The following is a 27764-nucleotide window of genomic DNA, read 5'->3' as shown; positions in this document are numbered from 1 at the left end:
GGAAGCCACATCCACAAAAAAAGGGGAGAGTACCACAACAAGGGAACACCCCATAGGACAAAAAAAATCTGAACAACAGTCTTCAGCCCTAGACCTTCCCTCTGACAGAGGCTACACAAATGAGAAGGAACCAGAAAACCAACCTGGGAATATGATAAAACAAAGCTCATTAATACCCCCCCAAAAATCACACTAGTTCACCAGTAACAGACCTAAACCAAGAAGTCCCTGATTTACCTGAAAAAGAATTCAGGAGGTTAGTTATGAAGCTAATCAGGGAGGGAACAGAGAAAGGCAAAGCCCAATGCAAGGAAATCCAAAACATAATACAAGAAGTGAGGAGAGAAATATTCAATGAAATAGATAGCTGAAAGACAAAACGATAAAAAATTCAGGAAACTTTGGACACACTTTTAGAAATGCAAAATGCTCAGGAAAGTCTCAGCAATAGAATTGAACAGATAGATGAAAGAAATTCAGAGTTCAAAGACAAGGTCTTCAGTTAACTTGTTCCAATAAAGAAAAAGAAAAAAGAAAAAGAAAATATGAACAAAGGCTCCAAGAAGTCTAAGATTACGTTTAATAACCAAATCTAAGAGTAATCGGTATTCCTGAGGAAGAAGACAATTCAAAAAGTTTGGAAACATATTTGGGAGAATAATTGAGGAAAACTTCCCCAGTCTTGCTAGAGACCTATACAAGAAGCACAAAGAACACCTGGGAAATTCATCACAAAAAGATCTTCACCTAGGCACATTGTCATCAGGTTATTCAAAGTTAAGATGAAGGAAAGAAGCTGGGCATATTGGCTCATGCCTGTAATCCCAGACCTGATCAGGTGGTCAGAGGTGGGTGGACAACCTGAAGTCAGGAGTTCGAGACCAGCCTGACCAACATGGAGAAACCCCGTCTCTACTAAAAATACAAAACTTTGCTGGGTGTGGTGGCACATGTCTCTAATCCCAGCTACTCGGGAGGCTGAGGCAGGAGAATCACTTGAACCCAAGAGGTAGAAGTTGTGGTGAGATCACGCCATTGCACTCTAACCTGGGCAACAAGAGTGAAACTCCGTCTCAAAAAAAAAAAAAAAAAAAAAAGATGAAGGAAAGAATCTTAAGAGCTGTGAGAGAGAAGCACCAGGTAACCTACAAAGGACAACCTATTTGATTAACAGCAGATTTCTCAGCAGAAACCCTATAAGCTAGAAAGGATTAGGGCCCTATCTTCAGCCTCTTCAAACAAACAATTATCAGCCAAGAATTTTGTATCCAGTGAAACTAAGCATCATATATGAAGGGAAGATAGCCGTTTTCAGACAAACAAATGCTGACAGAATTCGCCATTACCAAGCTACCACTACAAGAACTGTTAAAGGAACTCTAAATCTTGAAACAAATTCTGGAAACACATCAAAATAGAATATCTTTAAAACATAAATCACACAGGACCCAAAAGATCATTCAAGGCTGCTATGAACACCTTTATGCACATAAACTAGAAACTTAGAAGAGATGGATAAATTTCTGGAAAAATACAAGCCTCCTAACTTGAATCAGGAAGAATTAAATACACTGAACATACCAATTAGAAGCAGCAAGGTTGAAATGGTAATTTAAAAATTACCAACAACAAAAAGTCCAGGACCAGACAGATTCACAGCAGAATTCTACCAGACATTCAAAGAAGAATCGGCACCAACCCTTTTGACACTATTCCACAAGATAGAGAAAAGAGGAACCCTCCCTAATTCATTCTATGAAGCCAGCATCTCCCTAAAACCAAAACCAAAAAAGGACACAACCAAAAAAGGAAACTACAGACCTATATCCTTAAAGAACATAGATGCTAAAATCCTTAACATGATACTAGCTAACTGAATCCAACAACATATCAAAAAGATAATCCACCATGATAACGTGAGTTTTACACCAGGGATGCAGGGATGGTTTAACATACACAAGTCAATATATGTGATACATCACATAAACAGAATTAAAAACAAACATCACATGATCATCTCAACAGATGCAGAAAAAGTGTTTGACAAAATCCAGCATCGTTTTATGATTAAAACTCTCAGCAAAACTGACATACAGGGGAATACCTTAATGTAATAAAAGCCATCTATGACAAACCCACAGCCAACGTAATACTGAACGTGGAAAAGTTGAAAGCATTCCCTCTGAGAAAGGGAAGAAGACAAGGATGCCCACTCTCACCACTCCTCTTCAACATAGTACTAGAAATCCTAGCCAGAGCAATCAGAAAAGAGAAAGAAATAAAGGACATCCAAATCAGTAAAGAAGAAGTCAAACTGTCCCTGTTTGCTAACAATATCATTGTTTACCTTGAAAATCCTAAGGATTCCTCCAGAAAGCACCTAGAGCTGGTAAAGGAATTCCACAAAGTGTCCAGATGCAAGATTAATGTACACAAATCAGTAGATCTTCTATACACCAAAGGCAACCAAGCAGAGAATCAAATCAAGAACTCAACCCCTTTTACAATAGCTGCAAAAAAGTAAAGTAGAATAAAATACTTAGGAATATACCTAACAAAGGAGTCAAAAGACCTGTATACAAGGAAAACTACAAATCACTGCTGAAAGAAATCATAGATGACACAAACAGATGGAAAAACATCCCATGCTCACGGATGGGTAGAATCAATATTGTGAAAATGATCATACTGCCAAAAGCAATCTACAAATTCAATGCAATCTCCATCAAAATACCACGATCATTCTTCACAGAGTTAGAACAAACAATTCTAAAATTCATATGGAACCAAAAAAGAGCCCACATAGCCAAAGCAAGACTAAGCAAAAAGAACAAATCTGGAGCCATCACACTACTTGATTTCAAACTGTACTCTAGGGCCATAGTCACCAAAACAGAGTGGTACTGGTATAAAAACAGGCACATAGATGAATGGAACAGAATAGAGAACCCAAAAACAAACACAAATACTTACAGCCAACTGATCTTTGTGAAGTAAACAGAAACATAAAGTGGAGAAAGGACACCCGGTACTGGGATAATTGGCTAGCCACATGTAGGAGAATGAAACTGGATCCTTATCTCTCACCTTATAAAACAATCACCTCAAAATGGATTAAAGACTTAAACCTAAGACCTGAAACTCTAACTCTAGAAGGTAACACTGGGAAAACCCTTCTAGACGTTGGCTTAGGCAAGGATTTCATGACCCAAAACCTAGCAGAAGGCAAAGCAATACCTAAGATTAGAGCAGAACTGAAGGAGATAGAGACACACAAAAAAACCCTTCAAAAAAATCAATGAATCCAGGAGCTGGTTTTTTGAAAAGATCAACAGCAAGTATTGTAGAACAGCAAACATTGCTGCCTGATCCTTCCTCTGGAAGCTTCATCTCAGAGGGGCACCTGGCTGCATGAGGTGTCAGTTGGCCCCTACTCAGAAGTGTCTCCCAGTTAGGCTACCCAGGAGTCAGAGACCCACTTGAGGAGGCAGTCTGTCCATTTCAGAGCTCAAACACCATGGTGGGAGAACCACTGCTCTCTTCAGAGCTGTCAGACAGGGATGTTTAAGTCTGCAGAAGTTTCTGCTGCCTTTTGTTCAGCTATGCCCTGCCACCAAAGGTGGAGTCTACAGAGGTAGGCAGGCCTCCTTGAGCTGTGGTGGGCTCCACCCAGTTCAAGCGTCCTGGCTGCTTTGTTTACCTACTCAAGCCTCAGCAATGGCGAATGCCCCTCCCCCAGCCAGTCTGCCTCCTTGCAGTTGGATCTCGGACTGCTGTGCTAGCAGTGAGTGAGCCTCCATGGGCATGGGACCCACTGAGCCAGGCATGGGATGTAATCTCCTGGGTGTGTTGTTTGCTGAGACCATTGGAAAAGTGCAGTATTAAGGTGGGAGTGTCCTGATTTTCCTGGTAGAGTCTGTCATAGCTTCCCCTGGCTAGGAAAGGGAAATCCCCCAACTCCTTGCACTTCCGGGGTGAGGTGATGCCCCGCCCAGCTTCAGCTTGCCTTCCGTGGGCTGCACCCACTGTCCAGCCAGTTCCAGTGAGATGAACCAGGTACCTCAGTTGAAAATGCAGAAATCACCCATCTTCTGCATTGATCATGCTGGGAGCTGCAGACCAGAGCTGTTCCTGTTCAGCCATCTTGGTTCACCACTATAGACACGTTTCAAAGGAAGATACACAAGCAGCCAACAAGCATATGAACAAAAAGGTCAATATCACTGATCATTAGGGAAATGCAAATTGAAACCACAGTGAGATACCACTGATCATTAGATAAATGCAAATCAAAACCACAGTGAGATACTATTTCACACTAGTTAGAGTGGCTATAATTAGTCAAAAAATAGCAGATACTGGTGAGGTTGCAGAGCAAAGGGAACACTTGTACACTGTTGGTGGGAGTGTAAATTAGTTCAACCATTGTGGAAAGAGGTGTGGTGATTACTCAAAAAGCTAAAAGCAGAACTACCATTTGACCCAGCAGTCCTATTACTGGATATATGCCCAAAGGAATATGCATCATTCTACCATAAAGACACATGTACATTTATGTTCATTGTAGCACTGTTCACAATAGCAAAGACATGGAATCAACCTAAATGCCCATCAGTGGTAGACTGGATAAAGAATATATGGTACATATACACCATGGAATACTATGCAGCCATAAAAAAGACTGAGATCATGTCCTTTGCAGGCACATGGATGGAGCTGGAGACCATCATCCTTAGCAAACTAACACAGGAACAGAAAACCAAATGCTGCATGTACTCACTTATGAGGAGGAGCTAACTGATGAGAACACGTGGATGCAAAGAGGCAACAGACACTGGGGTCTACTTGAGGGTGGAGTGTTGGGAAGAATAGGATCAGAAAAAATAAGTATTGGGTCCTAGGCTTTGTACCTGGGTGATGAAGTAGTCTGCACAACAAAGTCCCATGACAGGAGATCAGCTATATTAGAAGCCTGCACCTTTATCCCTGAACCTAAGCTATAAGTTTAAAAAAAAAAAATCTTAAGAAAGAAATGTAAAGTCAAAAGTTTTGTGAATATTATGTCAAAATTATGTGCTCCTCATTTTGCCTCTGTTCCTTTTTTAAAAAATGCATTTTTTTCTCTCTGTAAAATAATGGTGTTCCCTTTCCAATGCAAACATACTTTCAGATCCTAATCACTGGGGTAAACATTCTTTTTAAAACTACTGTTTATAAAAGTAAAAATCTGACTTTGTCCATGCAGATCATATATTGACAAGTATTTTTCAACAACATAATTTTAACCTTATGACATCAGTTTTAATAGGAGTCATTACATTATTATTCCAGGTGATTCATGGGACACCTGAGTACTCTGTGTAATTGAAGTTATCTGTAGCCACATTTAATATGACATGTTCAATGTTTGGTCTCACAAGCTCACTGCTTAGAGTCTTCTTCATCCACCCAATATTGAAGTAATGAAATGGCTGTTAATAGATTCATCACTGATCTCATTCTGTGACATCTTTCTCAGAATAATATAAAATCAATGTAAGAAATTTTGTGAAATTATGAAAATTTAGCAAAAAATAAATTTCATTTATAAAATCTGTGTGCTTTCATTATGGTTTTATTCTATTTATATAACTCAATGTACATATATTATGTTTACATAAAATTTTTTTATCTCATTGCATATGTCTTTTCTTCCGACACAAAAATTGTGATATTTTTCTGTTCATCATTTTGTTGCGTAGTATTCAACAATACCTGTACTATGGCTGACAGTGTAATTTAACATTTTTTGATAAAATAATTGTAATGGCATGGTACACACATTGTATACATTTTAAATCATTTCTCAATGTAAAATATTTGAATTGTCTCCAGTGTTTATTTTATGAATGTCTGCCACAAATATTGAATCTGACCATTGTGATTTAGTTGTTCTCTGTATAGTTTCATATGAGTATATTATGAAGCCAATGTCTATATGCATTTTTATAATACTTAATACTTTTCCCCAAGTGTCTGATTCTTTTAAAATATGCAAACATTATCTGAGAATCTAATGCATAATGGAAAAGCAAGCAAATTTGTGACAACAATTATTTTATGTAAGAAGGAATTAGAGGACAGGCTGCACAACTATTGACTTGGATTGGAACCTACCTTCTGCAAATGAATAACAACAGCTAGTATTAGTATTTATCACTATTGTACTAATAGTCATTCTTGCCCTTGTCTTCCTTCTCCACCTACTCTCTTCCCCCTTCTAATGGCACCATCACTTTCCTCTATTGCGAAAGGGGAAAGTTTTTGAGAATAAGGTTAGAGTGCTTAGAATTTTCATTGGTCCTACCTCTGCCTTTGTCCTTTGGGAAATTACCACATAGAGCCTATGCAATTTTCATTCAACATAAACATTGGGATTTAACTCGACTAAGATTTCAGTTTTCTGTTGCTGCTAATAAGAAGGTAGACAAAAAGATCTCTTAAGACTTATATAATAAAGTAGTGAGGAATGCTTGCTTTCTACTTATGTCTCAAAAGAATAACATTAAAGTAAAATATATGAGGTTCTTTTGTTTCTTCATAAGGAAGATCATCCTATATCCTGACAGAATTCTTTTGTAAATCTCAGTGTAGTTTTCAGATGCAAGTGGTAGACATTATTTGGATCTTATTATACATTCATTGTTCATTTTTTTTTTTGGTGCTTCTCTGTCAGGCAGCTGTGATGATGAGTCCCAAGTTTCCCAGAGATTTTTACTGAGGTGTCCTATAGGCGTGGCATAAGGCAGAAAACATTAAAAGGGTAAATTGACCCTTTTATGCTCTAAGATATAAACCTCTGTGATCTCACTGACGAATGTTTTAAATGCTAGAGTGAAAGCAAGTAAACATTGGCTTTGGCTGCGAATATTCTGGTGGCACACATTTATGTCATTGAGGAATAGTGTACCTTGAAAAGCCTTAACCCTTACACCGTTAGCATTTCATCTTGTTCATCTGACTGCCCAAACATCTATATTTAAACAAATCCACAGGGGATCTGTTCTCTAGGACTTTGCTGGAGAACCTTGATGTGTTGGAAAACTGTTCCTATTAATAGAGGAATTACATCTCGAGTGGCTGGCATATGTTAACTAATGGATACTATTAATAGTAATAACAAAAATAAAAAATCATTACAATATTACTACTATTTGAATCACTATGTATGAGAGACATTTTAAGCGTTTTATCTGTATTAAGTATATTTTCAACACCACACAATAGGAAGTAATTGCCATTATTATAGAAGTAGGCATAATTATCTCTATCAACATTCTAGTCCACTTTTCCATTATCTGTTGCATAAACTCATGCAAAATCTTCTAAATGATCTACGCTTTTCACAATCTGGCCTTTTTGCGATGTAATCCATTGACAACATTGAGAGCTTTTTAAAGAAAGGGAATCTGATCACATCTCTCCATTTCTTAACTCTGTGCAGTAGCTCCCCATTGCCCTTAATAGACACTTCGATCTCCTTATAATTATATTGCTTCCACTTACCTCTCTAGCAACATCTGCTACTTTACTCAGCTTTTTCCTGCATACTAATTAGAAATCTTAGGAACTGCCTTTACTTCACTACCTGCTTTTCTTTTTGTGTTTTCCTCTCCCCCTCATCTTTTCACCTATTCCTGCACATTACTGAGGACTCACTTTACCAATGACTTTGAGATCTCTTCTAGATGTTTGCTTAGCATTGTGAGCTTATAACACTTTTAGACTTTTCCTTTTTACTTGCTTATAGTCTATCTTTCAAAGTACAATGTAAGGCATGAGGGAGCAGAAACTGCCTACATTTCTTCTCTGAAAATCGAGCACTTATCCATGGTTTATGCTCATCACTTCATAAACATTCTTTGAAGGAATGACTTATACTTTTTTTTTACATTGCACAATGAAGGCTTTCATTGAATCAACCCTGTTTTCAGAGTCTCTTTAGTATCCCTCTTTGATATTTAATGACACTAAAGTTTACACAGTTGTGATGATATAGAAACATATGAGTTTCTAATGGTAGGTCGCTTTACTCGACCTCCCATATTTTCTCTTACTGTGAGTCAAACACTCTGAATAAAAACATATCTGGCCATTCCTTCTGAAATGCAAAGCAAACAAATCAAACATGAATACATTTACCTTAGGCAGGGTTTTGGCTGGTTTACAGTGGAGTTCCCCCACAAAATCGACATTTGGTAAGGGTGGGCAAAGAAATTCAAAATCCCAGTACAGTTGAATGAGCCACATTTCAGCCTTCCCCAATATCTGAAATAATGTACATTAATAAAATAAATGTATACATATTTTTATATATAAGCATAACAATTTTCATATATTGCATGTTACTTATAGATAAGGAAAACAAAGTGTTCAGATAATTAAGAGGAAATTACATATTTAATGTAACATTAGTATATTCACAATCACAAATAGTTATTGAAATAAGCCACTATGGACTTAAATATGCATTTGTTTCCTCTCTAAAGTTGCAGTAGTAACCAATATAGATTTAAATAGCTCTTTGAGCTCCACGATTAATTCATCTTACTATACTCATAAAAACAGCTTTCTACGAAGCACAAAATCTAGTTTCCACAATTTATCAAGTCAGTCCCTTGATCCTTGGTTCTCCAAGTAAACTGTGAGTTTTCTGAGAGTATGGCTGAAATCCTTGAACATACTACTGCTTCTAGTTCATGTTAAGATTTTAACAATATTAGTTGTAAAATACATACATTAAAAATGATAGCTAGTATATTTTCAGAATTTATTGAAACAGAGATATGTGCTCCCCCTTAACTTGGCCCATATTTTGCCTAATAAAGAGAAGTAGTTTAATAAAATATAGATTAAAAGCTTGAATGTTCACTTTCAACAAGGTTTCAGTTCACAAAGCAAATAATTTCCAAGTTGTTAGTGAACGATGTACAAACACTAGAAACCTAAAATTTTAGGTTTCTGTTTCTGAAATAGAGCCAGTATACCTCTCAACTGTGAAGGAATCCTTCTGTTTATAGAGAAAAATATTTTAATACCTAAATAAGAAAACTGAGGTACACAAAGAGAAACAACTTTCTCAATGCTGCATTAATAGTTATGCTAGAAATATGTGTAGCTCCTCATCTAAATGTCTGCCTTCATCAAGTTGTTTATTGATATATGTATTGCCTTTTTTAAAGATGAAAAAAGTATAGTAAAATACATATATAGTTGCTTAAAGAAATCATAAGTGCTTTACTTTGTAGTTTTTTTTTAAAATTCCTGTAGTGTCCTATAGGAGTGATGGCCAAAGGGTTCTAACTGAGCCTATAATATCAACATTTCTATAATATTTGTGAGATTGATAGATCATCTTACATTTGCCATTCATCATTTCATTTAAACAACACTATCCTCTTACATTATATTTATATACGCTCACCTTCAAAGGCAAAAGGAAAGTTAGGACTTATTAACCATTGATTAGAAACATGACTTACCTAGAACTTCACTGTAAAACTTCTCCCACTTCTCGTATCAAACATTTGAAACCAAAAGTCAAAATAAAGCACATGTATTAGATTTTTAATCCTCTCCACGAATGTCATTTTATCACTTAATTCTGACAGAACAACAGGTATGTGGGAAGTGGGGAATAGAAGTCCTCCACTATACTTCTCATGTGTGTAGCCAGAAGACTGTCAACAAAGGATATGTATTTAACATGCCTTTAACATGCTCAGCTAGCAGTTCACCACAGGGACCAAAGGCATCTGCAAGAACGATATCAAACTTTGACTCTTGTAGTTTTGTCATAATTTTCTTGTTCAAAACTACATCTTTACAGAGATTATTAACACAGTCTGTAGATTCCCAAAAGAGTTCTTGTGCTTGTGAAAAATATGACCAAAATGCATCTTTTGGAAGATCATATATCCATCTATTGATCAGTTTCACAACAAGACCCTCAAAATTATTTTTAATTAGAGATGTTGGATAAACCTCAAATTTAATAGCAGATGATTTAATAGGGTGAATAATAATGGAAGCCAAAGATGACAGCACAGTCATCTTATGGCCTTTCCAAACAAGTTCATCCAGGATTGTCTTTATATTCATCCAATGGCTGTATTCTGTGGGCCACATCAGCATCTTTCCACAACTCCCAGAGCTAAAGTGACAACTGAGTTGTTTCAGGAGAATATTTGATGTCAGTTTCATAGTCCTCCTGGTGCAATGCAATGCTTCTTTTCAAATCGCTGTTTCTGTCTGTCTTTCTCATACTTATATCTGAGGATAAATCAATCAAGTGAAAGTATAACTGCTACAATTCAAAGTAGCAGTTACCATATAATTTCTAAATTACCATAGGAATTGTCTGTTGCCATATAATTTCTAAATTACCATAGGAATTTCCAGATTGTTTTTACAGTGGATGCTTCATTTCCATTCTCACCAGCAATGTATAAGAATTTTAATTTCTTCCCAACCTTGCCAACACTTGGGATTATATTTCATTTGATTATAGCCAGTGTGAATGAAGTGATATCTCATTATGCTTTACCTTTCCTTGATATGAAATCATGTTAAGCATGTTTTGCCTAATTTTGATTGAATTATTTGTCTTCTTATGGACTTGTGTTTTTAATATCTTTCTGATATAAGAACCTTTTCACATATATGATTTCCTTGTTTTTTTTTTATTCTTTGGGCTGTCCTTTTACTTTCTTAATGGTGTTCATTGAAGCACAAAATTATTGATTTTGATGAAATCCAACTAATCAATTTTAATTTGGTTGCTTTTATTTTTGATTTTATATCTCACAAACCATTTCCAAGTTACTAAAATTAGCACCTGTTATTTATTATTAGAGTTTTATAGTTCTAGTGCTTACATTTAAGTTTTTGATCACCTTTGAATTAGCTTTTGTAAGTGATTTGAGGTAGAGGGTCCCAACTTAATTATTTTGTATACGGATAATCATTTTTCCCACTTATATTTGTTGAATAATCTATTCTTTCCCCCTTAAATAGTTTTGAAACTTTTGTCAAAAACTTTAAATGCATGGGTGTATTTCTATATTCTAAAATCCGTTCCATTGATCTACATGTCTATCTGTAGGCCTGTATCACACTCTCTTGATTATTGTATATTTGTATTTGTCTTTAAAAGCAGGAAATGTAAGTTTTCCAGCTCATTTTTATTTTAAATTGTTTCAGTTTTTAAAAAATTTTTTTCTTCTTGCTTTTTTCTTTAAGAGGTAGAGGTGTTACTATATTGCCCAGACCAGATTCAAATTTCTGGGCTCAAGCAATCCTCCCAACACAGCCTCTTGAGTAGCTGGAATTACAGATGTGTTTCACTACACCTAGCTTCTTTTGGCTATTAGTACGTCTCTTGAATATGTATATAAATTTCAGAATCAGCTTGTCTGTTTATGCAAAGAAGTGATATGGGATTTTGATAGGGATTGCATTGATTTGGTAGATGAATTTGGGGAGTAGAGTATGGTCATTATCACAATATTAGGTCTTTCAATAAATGAAAATGTGATGCCTTTCTGTTTATTTAGATGTTCTTATTTCCACAGTGTTTTGTAGATTTTGTTACAGTGGCTAGCTAGTCAGACACAAACAGGGCAGAAGAGGGCTCCCACACCCTACCAGGAAAGTCAGGTGACCATCAGTTAATGGTCAGGCAGTTGTCACACTGTCTCTCTAAAATAATAATTGGTTGCAGCCAGCCAGGGAAAGGCAGCTTTCCTATAAATAGAAAAAATCAAATCTGGTAATCAGCAGCTTCTTGATAAGATCTCAGGAGTTGGGTGAGTGGGCTCACGCATGCACATTAAGAGGCCAAATGGTGGAGTAAGACATTCCGGTGGCACCAGAAAAGGGAAGATGCCTCAGGGGAGCATGCATATGACTCCAGTAAACATACTGTGCATGCTCATCTCCTAAGTGCTAGCAGGCCATCACACATACCAGCAGGTCACCCTAAGGAAAGAATCAAGGAAAACGGAAGCAGGATCCTGAAAGTATGCCAACATATAAAACCCTAAGTCAAAGGTCAAACACTGCACTTTACCTTCAAAATGGCCACTTGGATATACCCCATGTGTACTTTCCTTTCTTTCCTGCTATAAACCTTTTTAATAAATTTTCACTTCTGTTCTGAAACTTGTCCCAGTCTCTTTTTTTGCCTTGTGCCCCTCAATCAAATTCTTTCTTCTGAGGAGGCAAGAATTCAGGTTGCTGCAGAACCACAAAAATTTACTGCAGTAACCACCACTGGTAATAATTTCACAGTGAGAGTTGTACAATGTTTTGTTAAACTTATTAGTAAGAATTATATTTTTTCATGGTATTATAAGGGTGATTGTTTAATCTTCATTTTGGTTTAAATTTCCATTGCAATTGTGTAGATTTTTTGTTTGCTTATCTTGGATCCCAAAATCTTGTTGTATTGGTTTACTTGAATATTTTTTAGTGGATTTGTAAAAATTTCCTATTACAAGATCATGATATATGCCAATAGAGATAGTTTAACTTCTTTCTTTCTAATGTGGATTCCTTTTATTTCATTTTCTTTCTTATTTGTTGACTGAAATTTCTACTGCAATATTGAGTGGAAGTGAGAAGAGTCAATTTAGTGTGATGTTAGCTGTGTATTTTTTTATTGATCAGTTTTAGAATGTTCCCCTTTACTTCTAGTTTAAGTGTTCTTATGATGAAGAGTATTGAATTTCATTAAATAAGTTTTTCTGCAGTTATTGAAGTGATTATGCAGTTTTTTCCTTTATTCTAATGATATGATATATTAGTTGGCTTTTTCAGATGTTAACATAACTTTGCATTCCTGGAATAAAATTCATTTGTTTATGGCATTTAAGCTTTTCGTATGATCCTGAATTTTCTTTGCTAGTGCGAAAGGAAAGTAAAAATCTTGAGACATTAAACTCACTATGTCAAAGAGAAAAATTAATCTTGGGAAACAAACCATCTAAAACTGGCTCCCATTTTGTTCCTAAACAGATAAATGCAAAGATAGAAGGCCACATACCTCTCCAGACAGCCTCCTTCCCAATTTACTCACAAGGAAATTCACAAGGTCCTAAAGCAGAGTTCTCTTGAATTTTACCCTGAGAGTATAAATTAACATTTTATATTCGCAGGTATATAAAAGACAGGACTTGAAGCCATTGTGTGGTTTTTAGCATAAGGGCTTACTGAATGGTGGTTATGTTTTCTCCTCTTTTATTTTTTGGAGGATTAATTATTTTAAATATTTGATAGAAGTATAGAGCTTTGATATTTTCTACTCTACCATTTCCAGTTATTACCCCACTATTTTTTTCTAAATAATATTTCACTGGAAGCCATCAGACACTGGCTTTTCTTTTATGGGAGACTTTTTCCTTACAGCTTCAATCTTGTTACTTGTTATTAGTTTGTTCAGGTTTTTTATTTCTTCATGGGTCTATCTTGGTCGGTTGTATGTGTCCAGGAATTTATTAATATCATCTAGGTTTTCCAATTTGTTGGTATATAGTTGTTCATAATATTCTGTTATAAAAATTTGTGTTTCTGTAATCTCAGGTTTTTGTCTCCTCTTTCAATTCTGATTTTATTTAGTGGGTCTGTTCTCACTTTTTCCAACTTAGTCTAGCTAACAGTTTGTTGATTTTGTTTACTTTTACAGAGTTTACCTTATTGTCTATGGCTGCTTTTGTACTACAGTAGAAGAGTTGAGTAGGAACAAGAGTCTAAAGGGTTTGCAAATTCCAAAAATATTTACCATCTGAGGCTTTATAGAACCTATTCTGATCTCTGCAGGTTCATTTTTTCCTTTAACCTTTCTATATATTCAATATATATTTCTATATATTTCTGTATTTCTATATATTCAATATATTCTATATATTCAATGCAATTTTAACAAAATAGTCTAGATTCTTAGTGAGTGAGTCAGATGATTTATGTTTAATTATGTTAATAATGAGTTAATAAATTAATCTATTTGTATTTTCATTTTATTTAGAATAGGTGAGTTTGTTTGTTATGTGGAATGGTGCTTCTGTTTTACCTTTTTTTTGAGAAATCTCTAAACTGCTTTCCACAGTAATTCAACTAATTTGCAATCCACCAACAGTATATAAGCATTTCCTTTTCTCTGGATCATCACTAGCATATGGTATTATTATTAATTTTTACTTTTTAGTAATAGCCATTATGACTAGTGTGAGATGGTCTCATTGTGGTTTTCATTTGCATTTCTATGATGATTAGTGATGTTGAGCATTTTTGTCATGTTTGTTGGTTCCTTGTATGTCTTCTTTTGAGAAGTACCTGTTCACATCTTTTGCCTGGTTTTTCATGGGGTTACTTGATTTTTGCTTGTTGAATTATTCAAGTTTCTTATAGATTCTAGATATTAGACCTTTAACAGATGTGTAGTTTGCTAATATGTCTTCAGTTTACATCTCACTTGTGAATTTTGAGTTTTGTTGCAATTGCTATTAAGGACTTAGTTATAAATTCTTTCCCAAGGCTGATGTCTAGAATGGTATTTCCTAGATTTTCTTCAATAAGTCTTATAGCTTTAGGTCTTATATTTAAACATTTAATTCATCTTGGGTTAATTTTTGCTTGGTGAAAAGTAGAGATCCAGTTTCGTTCTTTTTCTTATGGCTAGCAAGCTATCCCACCATCATTTATTGAATAGGGAGTCCTTTTCTCCATTGCTTATTTTTGTTGACTCAGTGATAGATGACTATAGGTCTGTTGCTGTATTTCTGGGCTCTGTATTCTGTTTCATTGATTTATGTGTCTGTTTTTGTAACAGAACCATGCTGTTTTGGTGTCTGCAGCCTTATAACATAGTTTGAAGTTGGGTAATGTGATGCCTCTGGCTTTGTTCTCTTTGCTGAGGCATTCTTCAGCTATGTGGACTGATTTTTGGTTTTATGGAAATTTCTGAATATTTTTTTCTAATTCTGTGAATAATGACATTGGCATTTTAATAGGAATAGCATTTAGTGTGTAGATGGCTTTGGTTAGGATGGTTATTTTAATGACATTGATTCTTCCAACCCTGAGCATAAAATGTTCTACCATTTGTTTGAGTCATCTATGATTTATTTCAGCAGTGCTTTGTAGTTCTTGTAGAAATCTTTTGTCTCCTTGGTTAGATGTATTTTTAAGTATATTTTGTTTGTGTGTCTGGTATAAATGTGATTGTGTACTTGATTTGACTCTTAGCCTGAATTTTTATTGGTGTATAGAAATGGTATTGATTTTTGTACATGGATTTTGTATCTTGAAACATTACTGAAGTCATTTTTCAGTTCTGGCAGGCTTTAGGCAGTCTTTAGGATTTTCTAGGTATAGAATCATATTATCACCAAAGAGCAATACCTTCAATTCTTTTCCTATTTGGATGCCTTTTATAGCTTTCTCTTGCTTAGATGCTCAATTAGTACATTATTGAAATAGAAAGTGCTGTTATTTTAATCATTTATATTTGAAACATAAAATTTTAAAAATTTATATTTGAAATTTTAATCATTTATATTTGTAACATAAAATTTTAAAATTTTAAAATTTTAAAAAATTTGGCCTATGTTAAGTCCAAATTCATTGCAGAAATGTACTTATCCATTTAATAATAATAATAGTTATAGCAAATTGAATTTTGCTATATACAGCAATTACATACAGCAACTCTTTTAGCCTCAGCAATGCTATTAAGTAGGTAGTGACATTGCTTCATCTGCATTTCACTGAAGGAGAATGTGAGGCATAGAACTGATAAGTAATTTGCTTAACTATACATGATTCTGTAATGGTTTTGCAAAGATGATATAGGTTATCTGGATTCAGAGTGCAAGCTCTTACCTACCATCCTATGCTGACTAGTCTTTCTGGGTTACAGGTAGTTACAAAATGTAATATAGATTCACTTTTCTTGTAGGTATATATTAATTTTAACATTATTACAGGAGTATAACTCAAATATGTAAAAATATTTTTCTGGTTGTCTATCACTGCTTAACCAACTGCTCTGAAATGAAGGTGCTTAGAACAGCAACATTTTATCATCATCTGTTTTAATTCTAGGTTGTTGGCCAGGCTCAGTTAGGTGTTCATGGCACAGCATTTCTCAGTTGGTTACTGTCCTAAGGTAGCTTGGGCTAATCATCTGAAGGTTAATCACTCACATATCTGGTGATTAGTATTAAAAGTCTCAAGCTACTGCAGTGCTGGACCAATTGTGACTTCTTAGGCATACATATGTATTTCCACACCAAATGGTATATTTCTCCTGGGGACTTGTGGATATAGCACAGGGCTCCAAAGCGAGTGGAGAGACAGAGAAAAAGGAAAAAAGAATGATAGAAACACAGAGAAAAGGACAGAAGGACAGACAGAGAAAATGTATTCACAATTTTTTTGAGCTTTGGAAGTTAAGCTCCTCACTTCCACTATATTCTCTTTTTTGAGACAGCCACAAAATTTGCTAAATTTCACAGGAAGGGTATATGACTTGATGAGAGGATTGCCAATGCATTTGTAATCACATCTCAAAATTACTGCAAATATAACCTTAAAAATTAGAAGAAATCACTAAACTACAGTAGAATTCATAAAATGTTGACATAAGACATTAAAATTTAAAAAATTTGTTTGCTAAAATTTTAGCCATAATTAAAAATTTTAATTAACATTCTAATATATTTATTCATAAATATTTAAAATATCAAGTAGGTGTCCCAAAACAGGCTGTAAAATTATCAGATAGAGAGTACCAGATTGCTGGTCAATTTAAGTTTTCCAGATGGCACTAATGGATTGATAATATTATATTAAAACCTAAGAACATGCTATCTCAAATCAATGTTCATTTCACTAATTAATTTTTAAAACTATATAATTAATATATAAAAACAAATTTGTGAAAGGTTAGTGAATGAAGTATATAGAATCAAAATTAAAAGTAGAATCCTCTATGTTTATACAGATTTACAGATTCTTAATTTTATTTCAAAGAAGAATATCATACTTTTTTTTCTGGAACTTTTTTTCATTTAGCAATGTGATGTGGAGAGCATTCCCTGATATTGTCTATAATATGCCTGTTCTCTGTAATTGCTGCATACCTTCTACTTTTTGTGGTAGGTATGTATGTTCACTGACTGATAGCCATGTAAGTGATGGAGGGAACAACCTGTACATACACGCACTCAGGTGCAAGTGTATCTGGATAGCAGATGACTAGATGTAGAATTGCAGAGTCAAACTCTAAGTATAATTTTTTTTGTAAGGGTTATTTCACTTTATACTCTCTCACAAACTCTTTTCTCAGGTTCTTATGTTTGATCAATCTCCTGTGGGAAAATAATTCATTGACTTTTTATGGCTACGTAGTAATCCATGGTGTATACATACTGCACTTTCCTTATTCAGTCTATCACTGATGGACATTTAGGTTGATTTCATGTCTTTGCTATTGTGAATAGCGTTGCAATCAACATATACATGCATGTGTCTTTATAATAGAATGATTATATTCCTTTGGGCATATACCCAGCAATGGGATTGCTGGGTCAAATGGTATTTCTGTCATTAGGTCTTGGAACAGATAACCAAATGCTGCATGTTCTCACTTACAAGTGGAAGCTAAATGATGAGAACACATGGCCACACAGGAAGCTAAGTGATGAGAGCACATGGAACACATGAACAACACACACTGGGGCCTCTTGGAGGGTAGAAGGTGGGAGGGGGGAGAGGATCAGGAAAAATAAGTAGTGGGTACTAGGCTTAATACCTGGGTGTTGACACATATTTACCTATGTAACAAACTTGCACATGTACCCCTGAGCTTAAAATAAAAGTTAAAAAAAATTCATTGACTTAAGGTTATTGACTTAATAAATTATAATGTCCAACTTTCTAGTACAAGTAGCCATCTTTTTGATGTGATTGGCCATTTTTACTTCTGTGAATTGGCAATTCATATCCTTCATCTATTTTCATATTGGTCTGTTTGTCTTTTTGGTTGGTGATATATAATAGCTCTCACTATACAAGAGATACCAGTCCTTTATCTATGTGTTGCAGGATAAGCTTGATGTAAATTACTTTAGGTTTGTATGCATGATTTAGCAATATTATCTACTATGACACTATATTCATTCGATTTTTCTTAAAAATGTTTCATTTATCTAGATACATTTTATAAAAATTTTGCTGCAATCTCTTCCAATAATTCCCTTAGCATCAAAATTTTAATTTATTTTTAGAATACATTCATGCCATAGGTCATAGAGTGATTATTGTGAGACTTATGATGGCCTTCTTACCAATAAAGACACATAGATTTGTGTTAACCCGTACTACTTTGATCATAAAGTGTTTCCTTGATGTGTAGCTTTTAAGAGGGCCTTGAGAATTCCTGAGATTTTATTATTTGCCAATTTTTGGTAATTGTTGTGGTCTTTTTATTGTTACTGATTATGATTAGTTGCAATATGCTTACATTTTAAAAAATCATTATCCTATTTTCGGTCATGCTAAATGACTTATGTTTTCATATTAGTGTTATGGGATGAATAGAGTTACAGGCTTCTGAGGAAAGAGAGAAACATGAGACATCCTTATATAAAATAGGGTTATATAGAATAATTATCATTTTTAACTGTCTTCTACAAACACATTCAGTTTCACAAACATCTGTAAGGCAGCTCAATAATTCTGTGCCTTGTTTTGGAAGAAGTGAACACATATATACATGTACATTTGTGATAATCAAAATCGGTAAGTCCCCTTAAAGTGCTGGTTCTATATTATCACAACCTACAATTCAGACATTTTATCCACTATTAAAGTTTAAAAATGACCATGAAAGCAACCAGTTCACACTTTAGAAAAGTTCATGGGGAAAAGACAATTAGCTTGTGAACAAAGGTTTTCCCAAATAGTTAAATTTTGTAGTATTTGTCAGGTAGGAGTCATTCTATCTCTAATTTGTTGTTCCCCAACTCCAAGTCTCTGAGTCCCATTATTTTGCTCTTCAGGCCCTGAATGTGGCATAAAGTGTAGTAGAGGCGGACAGTGTGGTCTCCTGTGCATCACTGTTGTTTTGCGATGAAATTCTCAATGTGGTCAGCTGCTGCTGCTGCAGAAGTCGATTTTCTTTAAACACTGCCAAGAACATCTGACTTACATAGTATATTTTGATTTGATATTTATTCAAACTGAGCCTGCTTTTTTTCTTTTTACAAACTCTCTAAAACTGCTAAAAGTCTTCACTTTATAAACTATGTAATTACCATGATCTTTATACTGTTGATAAAGCAATGGTTCACTTTCCCTGTGTCGTTGACCTCAGTTCTTTTCTTCCCTGTGTGAATTGTATCCATTTTGTTCAAAGTGATTTTACTGAATACTAGGAGTTATCACCTCTCAAGTGTTATTGGCAATGAGATTGTTTTTGCCAGTTATCAGTGAATTATTAAATTCCAAAGTCCCTTGTTGAGGGTCTGCTTTTTAGTGCCACTTGCCCAAGCTGCCATAGTCTATTTTTCTCAGAAAGCAAAGCCTGAGATAAGAATTAGTGTGCAATAACTTAATTTGAGAAATGTTCTTAGGGTACAGGAGTAGGGGACAGGAAAGGGTGAAACAAGAAGGGAGAAAAGTCAGTACAAGAATGTGTTACCAAACTAATCATCACCGTAACTGTTGGGACTTAAGCTCATGCGGACCCAGTAGGAAGTTGTGTGGATGTAAAGCGTGATCATTAACCACCACTTTCTATTGCTCACACTGCCAGGTTATGCATATGTGAGTGAGTGCTAGCTGAGTTTCTTCGAGGGTTCCATGAAGAGATGTTAAAGAAGTCTGGTGCAGAAAATGAGAGACCTGTCCTATCAGAAGACGACTTCACAAAGCTCCTTGACACAGCAAAGGCTAGAGAAAAAAAAAATTAGCTGAAAAAATATGGGGTGCAACCTAATTTGATCAAATGTATTAGAGCTTTCTTTTTTCTTTTGTTTCATTTTCACAGTATATTACTTTTCATATGATTAAATACTGTAAATTTTCTCAGGTTTCTGATAAAGTTATGCCTGTGATACAGGAGCTAGAAAGAAATTATTTAGGCAGATAGTGAGGGTGAAAGTCCTCAGTAAGGTTTTGTTTTAATAAAAAGCAGCCCCCCAAATCATTTCCTTGCTAACAAAAAGCAGCCAGAAAAATCAAGCTTCAAACCTAGATAAACAAGCTAAAAGCTTGCATAGGTAAATGCTGGCAACTGTGCCAATAATTCCTCAAGGATCTAGAACTAGAAATACCATTTGACCCAGCAATCCCATTACTTGGTACATATGCAAAGGATTCTAAATCATTCTATTATAAAGACACATGCACACGTATGTTTATTGCAGCACTATTCACAGTAGCAAAGACTTGGAACCAACCCAAATGTCCATCAATGTTAGACTGGATAAAGAAAATGTGGCACATATACACCATGGAATACTACGCAGCCATAAAAAAGATAAGTTCATGTCCTTTGCAGGGACATGGATGAAGCTGGAAACCATCATTTTCAGCAAACTAACACAAGAACAGAACACCAAGCACCACTTGTTCTCACTCATAAGTGGGAGTTGAACAGTGAGATCACATGGACACAGGGAGGGGAACATCACACACTGGGGCCTGTTGAGGTGTGGTGGACTGGGGGAGGGATAGGATTAGGAGAAATATCTAATGGAGGTGACGGGTTGATGGGTGCAACAAACCACTGTTTCACATGTATACCTATGTAACAAAACTGCACATTCTGCACATGTACCCCAGAACTTAAAGTATAATTAAAAAAAAAAAAAAGAAAGAAAAGGGATGGGATACCTTGAAGCCAGGTATATTCAACATGGATATTCAACGTGGAGGTTCCCTCTTTCCTTTTCTTTGTCAACCATATGTGCAGTAAAGAAGCAGCAACATGGCACTGGCCATGTAGAGAAACCATTTGCTTATTGAAAATTAAGGTGGGGCAGACAGCTTCTTCTTACACTATGTAAATGGCACACCTGGTCCCACCAATCCTTTGTGCCCTATATAAATCAGACACTGTTTCCTCAAGCTCATCTATAAATCCCTGTGCATTTCACCATGGGACTAGAAGATCCATTCGGGAGCACCTTTCTGCAGAAATGAGAGCTATTCTCCTTTCTCTTTCTTTCCCCTATTAAACCTCCATTCTTAAACTCACTTCTCGTGTGTCCATGTTTTCAGTTTCCCCGGAGTGAGATGATGAGTCTTGAGTATTTACCCCAGACAATGATGCTACTTAACCTGTTACTTTTATTTATTCTTATTTTTAAAATTTTTATTTATTTTTTATTTATTTTACTTTAAGTTCTGTGATACATTTACAGAATGTGCAGGTTTGTTGCATAGGTATTCATGTGCCATTGTGATTTGCTGCACCCATCGACCTATCATCTAGGTTTTAAGCCCTGCATGCATTAGGTATTTGTCCTAATGCTTTCTGTCCCCTTGTCCCAGACCCCCTGACAGGCCCTGATATGTGATGTTCCCCTCTCTGTGTCTATGTGTTCTCATTGTTCAACTCCCACTAATGAGGGAGAACATGTAGTGTTTGGTTTTCTGTTCCTATGTTAGTTTGCTGAGAATGATGGTTTCTATCCATATCCCTGCAAAGGACATGAACTCATTTTTTTATGGCTGCATAGTATTCCATGGTGTATATGTACACATTTTATTTATTCGGCCTATCATTGGTAGGCATTTGGGTTGTTTCCAAGTCTTTGCTATTGTAAATAGTGCTGCAATAAACATACATGTGCATGTGTCTTTATAGTACAATGATTTTTAATCCTTTGGGTATATATCCAGTAATGGGATTGCTGGGTCAAATGGTATTTCTGCTTCTAGATCCTTGAGAAATTGCCAAAATGTCTTCCACAATGGTTGAACTAATTCACACTGCCACCAACAGTGTAAAAGTGTTCCTATTTCTCCAAATCCTCTCCAGCATCTGTTGTTTCTTGACTTTTTAATGATTGTCATTCTAATTGGCGTGAGAAGGTATCTCATTGTGGGTTTAATTTGTATTTCTCTAATGACCAGTGATGATGAGCTTTTTTTCATATGTTTGTTGGCCATGTAAATGTATTCTTTTGAGAAGAGTCTGTTTATAGCCTTTGCCCACTTTTTGATGGTGTTGTTTTTGTCTTATATATTTAAGTTCCTTGTAGATTCTAGATATTAGACCTTTGTCAGAGGGATAGATTGCAAAAAATTCCTCCATTCTGTAGGTTGCCTGTTCCCTCTGATGATAGTTTATTTTGCTGTGCAGAAGCTCTTTAGTTTAATTAGATCTCATTTGTCAATTTTGGCTTTTGCTGCAATTGCTTTTGGTGTTTTAGTCCTGAAGTCTTTGCCTATCCCTATGTCTTGAATGGTATTGCCTAGGTTTTCTTCTAGGGTTCTTATGGTTTTGGGTTTTACATGTAAGTCTTTAATCCATCTTGAGTTAATTTTTGTATAAGGTGTAAGAAAGGGGATCAGTTTCTGTTTTCTGCATATGGCTAGCAAGTTTTCCCAGTTTTCCCGTTGCTTGTTTTTGTCAGTTTTGTCAAAGATCAGATTGTTGTAGATGTGTGGTGTTATTTCTGAAGCCTCTGTTCTGTTCCATTGGTCTATATATCTGTCTTGGTACCAGTACCATGCTGTTTTGGTTACTGTAGCTTTGTAGTACAGTTTGAAGTCAGGTAGAGTGATGCCTCCAGCTGCTTTTTTTTGTTTTGTTTTGTTTTGTTTTGCTTGGGGTTGTCTTGGCTATACAAGCACTTTTTTCCTTCCATATAAAATGTAAAGTAGTTTTTCTAGTTGTGAGAAGAAAGTCAATGGTAGCTTGATTTGAATAGCATTGAATCTATAAATTACGTTAAGCACTGTGACCATTTTCATGATATTGATTCTTCCTAGCCACGAGTATGGAATGTTTTTTCATTTGTTTGTGTCCTCTCTTATTTCCTTGGGCAGTGGTTTGTAGTTCTCCTTGAAGAAATCCTTCACGTCTCTTTTTAGGCATACTCCTAGGTACTTTATTCTCTTTGTAGTGCTTGTGAATGGAAGTTCAATCATGATTTGGCTCTCAGTTTGTCTATTATCAGTGTATAGGAATACTTGTGATTTTTGCCCATTGATTTTGTATTTGTAGACTTTGCTGAAGTTGCTTATCAGCTTATGAAGTTTTTGGGCTGAGATGATGGGGTTTTCCAAATATAGAATCATGTCATCTGCAAACAGAGACAACTTGACGTCCTCTCTTTCTATTTCCATACTCTTTATTTCTTTCTCTTGCTGATCACCCTGGCTAGAACTTCCAATACTATGTTGAAAAGGAGTAGTGAGAGAGGGCATCCTTGTCTTGTGCCGGTTTTGAAAGGGAATGCTTCCAGCTTTTTTGCATTTGGTATGATATGGGCTATGGATTTGTCATAAATTTCTCTTATTATTTTGAGATATGTTCCATCAATACCTAGTGAATTGAGAGTTTTTAGCATGAAGGTGTGTTGAATTTTATTGAAGGCCTTTTCTGCATCTATTGAGATAATCATGTGGTATTTGTGATGGGTTCTGTTTATGTGATGGATTATGTTCATTGAGTTCTGTATGTTGAGCCAGCCTTGCATCACAGTGATGAAGCTGACTTGATTGTGGTGGATAAGATTTTTGATGTGTTGTTAGATTCGGTTTGCCAGTATTTTATTGAAGATTTTTTGATCAATGTCCATCAGGGATATTGGCCTGAAATTTTCTTTTTTGTTGTGTTTCTGCCAGGCTTTGGTATCAGCATGATGCTGGCCTCATAAAATGAGTTAGGGAGAATTACCTCTTTTTCTGTTGTTTGGAATAGTTTCAGAAGGAATGGTACCAGCTCCTCTTTGTACCTCTGGTAGAATTCAGCTGTGAATCCATCTGGTCCTGGACTTTTTTTGGTTGGTAAGCTATTGATTATTGCCACAATTTCAGATCCTGTTATTGGTCTATTCAGAGATTCAACTTCTTCCTGGTTTAATCTTGGGAGAGTGTATGTGTTGAGGAATTTATCCATTTCATCTAGATTTTCTAGATTATTTGCATAGTCATGTTTATATTATTCTCTGATGGTAGTTTGTATTTCTGTGGGATTGGTGGTGATATCCTCTTTCTCATTTTTTATTGCGTCTATTTGATTCTTCTCTCTTTTCTTCTTTATTAGTCTTGCTAGCCGTCGATCAATTTTGTTGATCTTTTCAAAAAACCAGCTCCTGGATTCGTTAATTTTTTGAAGGGCTTTTTGTGTCTCTATTTCGTTCAGTTCTGCTCTGATCTTAGTTATTTCTTGCCTTCTGTTAGCTTTTGAATGTGTTTGCTCTTGCTTTTCTAGTTCTTTTAGTTGTTATGTTAGGGTGTCAATTTTAGATCTTTCCTGCGTTCTCTTGTGGGCATTTAGTGCTATAAATTTCCCTCTACACACTGCTTTGAATGTGTCCCAGAGATTCTGGTATGTTGTGTCTTTGTTCTCATTGGTTTCAAAGAACATCTTTATTTCTGCCTTCATTTCATTATTTACCCAGTAGTCATTCAGGAGCAGGTTGTTTAGTTCACATGTGGTTGAGTGGTTTTGAGTGAGTTTCTTAATCCTGAGTTCTAGTTTGATTGCACTGTGGTCTGAGAGACTGTTTGTTATAATTTCTGTTCTTTTACATTTGCTGAGGAGAGCTTTACTTCCAAGTATGTGGTCAATTTTGGAATACGTGTGGTGTGGTGCTGAAAAGAATGTATATTCTGTTGATTTGGGGTGGAGAGTTCCGTAGATGTCTATTAGGTTCACTTGGTGCAGAGCTGAGTTCAATTCCTGGATATCCTTGTTAATGTTCTGTCTCGTTGATCTGTCTAATGTTGACAGTGGGGTCTTAACGTCTCCCATTATTATTGTGTGGGAGTCTAAGTCTCTTTGTAGATCTCTAAGGACTTGCTTTGTGAAACTGGGTGCTCTTGTATTGGGTGCATATATATTTAGGATAGTTAGCTGTTCTTGTTGAATTGATCCCTTTACCATTATGTAATGGCCTTCTTTGTGTCTTTTGATCTTTGTTGGTTTAAAGTCTGTTTTATCAGAGACTAGGATTCCAACCCCTGCCTTTTTTTGTTTTCCATTTGCTTGGTAGATCTTCCTCCATCCTTTTATTTTGAGCCTATGTGTGTCTCTGCATGTGAGATGGGTTTCCTGAATACAGCACACTGATGGGTCTTGACTCTTTATCCAATTTGCCAGTCTGTGTCTTTTAATTGTAGCATTTAGTCCATTTACATTTAAAGTTAATATTGTTATGTGTGAATTTGATCCTGTCATTATGATATTAGCTGGTTATTTTGCTCGTTATTTGATGCAGTTTCTTCCTAGTCTCGATGGGCTTTACATTTTGGCATGATTTTGCAGTGGCTGGTACTGGTTGTTCCTTTCCACGTTTAGTGCTTCCTTCAGGAGCTCTTTTAGGGCAGGCCTGGTGATGACAAAATATCTGAGCATTTGCTTGTCTGTAAAGGATTTTTTTTCTCCTTCACTTATGAAGCTTAGTTTGGCTGGATATGAAATTCTGGGTTGAAAATTCTTTTCTTTAAGAATGTTGAATATTGGCCCCCACTCTCTTCTGGCTTGTAGAGTTTCTGCTGAGAGAGCTGCTGTTTGTCTGATGGGCTTCCCTTTGTGGGTAACCCGACCTTTCTGTCTGGCTGCCCTTAACATTTTTTCCTTCATTTCAACTTTGGTGAATCTAATAATTATGTGTCTTAGAGGTGCTCTTCTTGAGGAGTAGCTTTGTGGCGTTCTCTGCATTTCCTGAATCTGAATGTTGGCCTGCCTTGCTAGGTTGGGGAAGTTCTCCTGGATAATATCCTGAAGAGTGTTTTCCAACTTGGTTCCATTCTCCCTGTCACTTTCAGGTACACCAATCAGACGTAGATTTGGTCTTTTCACATAGTCCCATATTTCTTGGAGGCTTTGTGCATTTCCTTTTATTCTTTTTTCTCTAAACTTCCCTTCTCACTTTGTTTCATTCATTTGACCTTCCATCACTGACACCCTTTCTTCCAGTTCATCACATCGGCTCCTGAGGCTTCTGCATTCTTCATGTAGTTCTCAAGCCTTGGCTTTCAGCTCCATCAGCTCCTTTAAGCCCTTCTCTGTATTGGTTATTCTAGTTATACATTTGTCTAAATTTTTTTCAAAGTTTTCAACTTCTTTGCCTTTGGTTTGAATTTCCTCTTGTAGCTTGGAGTAGTTTGATCGTCTGAAGCCTTCTTCTCTCAACTCATCAAAGTCATTCTCCGTCCAGCTTTGTTCCATTGCTGGTGAGGAACTGCGTTCCTTTGGAGGAGAAGAGGCACTCTGCTTTTTAGAGTTTCCAGTTTTTCTGCTCTGTTTTTTCCCCATCTTTGTGGTTTTAACTACTTTTGGTCTTTGATGATGGTGATGTACAGATGGGTTTTTCGTGTGGATGTCCTTTCTGTTTGTTAGTTTTCCTTCTAACAGACAGGACTCTCTGCTGCAGGTTTGTTGGAATTTGCTAGAGGTCCACTCCAGACCCTGTTTGCCTGGGTATCAGCAGTGGTGGCTGCAGAACAGCAGATTTTTGTGAACCGCGAATGCTGCTGTCTGATCGTTCCTCTGGAAGTTTTGTCTCAGAGGAGTTCCCGGCCGTGTGAGGTGTCAGTTCTCCCCTACTGGGGGGTGCCTCCCAGTTAGGCTGCTTGGGGGTCAGGGGTCAGGGACCCACTTGAGGAGGCAGTCTGCCCATTCTCAGATCTCCAGCTGCGTGCTGGGAGAACCACTTCTCTCTTCAAAGCTGTCAGACAGGGACATTTAAGTCTGCAGAGGTTACTGCTATCTTTTTGTTTGTCTGTGTCCTGCCCCCAGAGGTGGGGCTTTCAGAGGCAGGTAGGCCTCCTTGAGCTCTGGTGGGCTCCACCCAGTTCGAGCTTCCTGGCTGCTTTGTTTACCTAAGCAAGCCTGGGCAATGGCAAGCGCCCCTCCCCCAGCCTTGCTGCCACCTTGCAGTTTGATCTCAGAGTGCTGTGCTAGCAATCAGTGAGACTCTGTGGGTGTAGGACCCTCCAAGCGAGGTGCGGGATATAATCTCCTGGTGCACTGTTTTTTAAGCCCATCGGAAAAGTGCAGTATTCGGGTGGGAGTGACCTGATTTTCCAGGTGCCGTCTGTCACCCCTTTCTTTGACTAGGAAAGGGAACTCCCTGACCTCTTGCACTTCCTCAGTGAGGCAATGCCTTGCCCTGCTTCAGGTCACACACAGTGTGCTGCACCCACTGTCCTGTGCCCACTGTCTGTCACTCCTTAGTGAGATGAACCCAGTACCTCAGATGGAAATGCAGAAATCACCCGTCTTCTGTGTCACTCATGCTGGGAGCTGTAGACTGGAGCTGTTCCTATTCGGTCATCTTGGCTCCTCCTCCTAATTCTTGAAGATTTCATTGGCTAAAGTAAAACAAAAATTCTGCTCAAAATGAAGCCAAAATATTCTGAGTATTTGCAAAACAATGCTGATACTATGAGTGGGGTTTTTAATGTTGTTGTGTTCAAATACAATGTGTGAAACATAATGAAGCTCAGTAACTTTCGTGTGTAACTTTTGGATTAGAATA

The 27764-nt window shown here is 36.4% G+C and overlaps 1 long non-coding RNA gene across 1 annotated transcript; it reads right to left on the bottom strand.

Moving 5' to 3' along the window:
* Window positions 1-2972: 2972 nt before the first annotated feature.
* LOC134809886 (uncharacterized) lies at window positions 2973-27597 on the bottom strand. Its single transcript, XR_010156584.1, has 3 exons — window positions 27478-27597; window positions 8182-8307; window positions 2973-4155 (listed from the first exon to the last, which is right to left on the bottom strand). It is a non-coding gene; the product is annotated as an uncharacterized LOC134809886 (long non-coding RNA).
* Between the last annotated feature and the right edge of the window lie 167 nt (window positions 27598-27764).

The sequence above is a fragment of the Pan troglodytes genome, chromosome 3 (assembly GCF_028858775.2).
Source record: "Pan troglodytes isolate AG18354 chromosome 3, NHGRI_mPanTro3-v2.0_pri, whole genome shotgun sequence".
NCBI lineage: Eukaryota > Metazoa > Chordata > Mammalia > Primates > Hominidae > Pan > Pan troglodytes.
The sequence above is the reverse complement of the archived record's forward strand: the minus strand, read 5'-3'. Positions and strand labels throughout refer to the sequence as shown.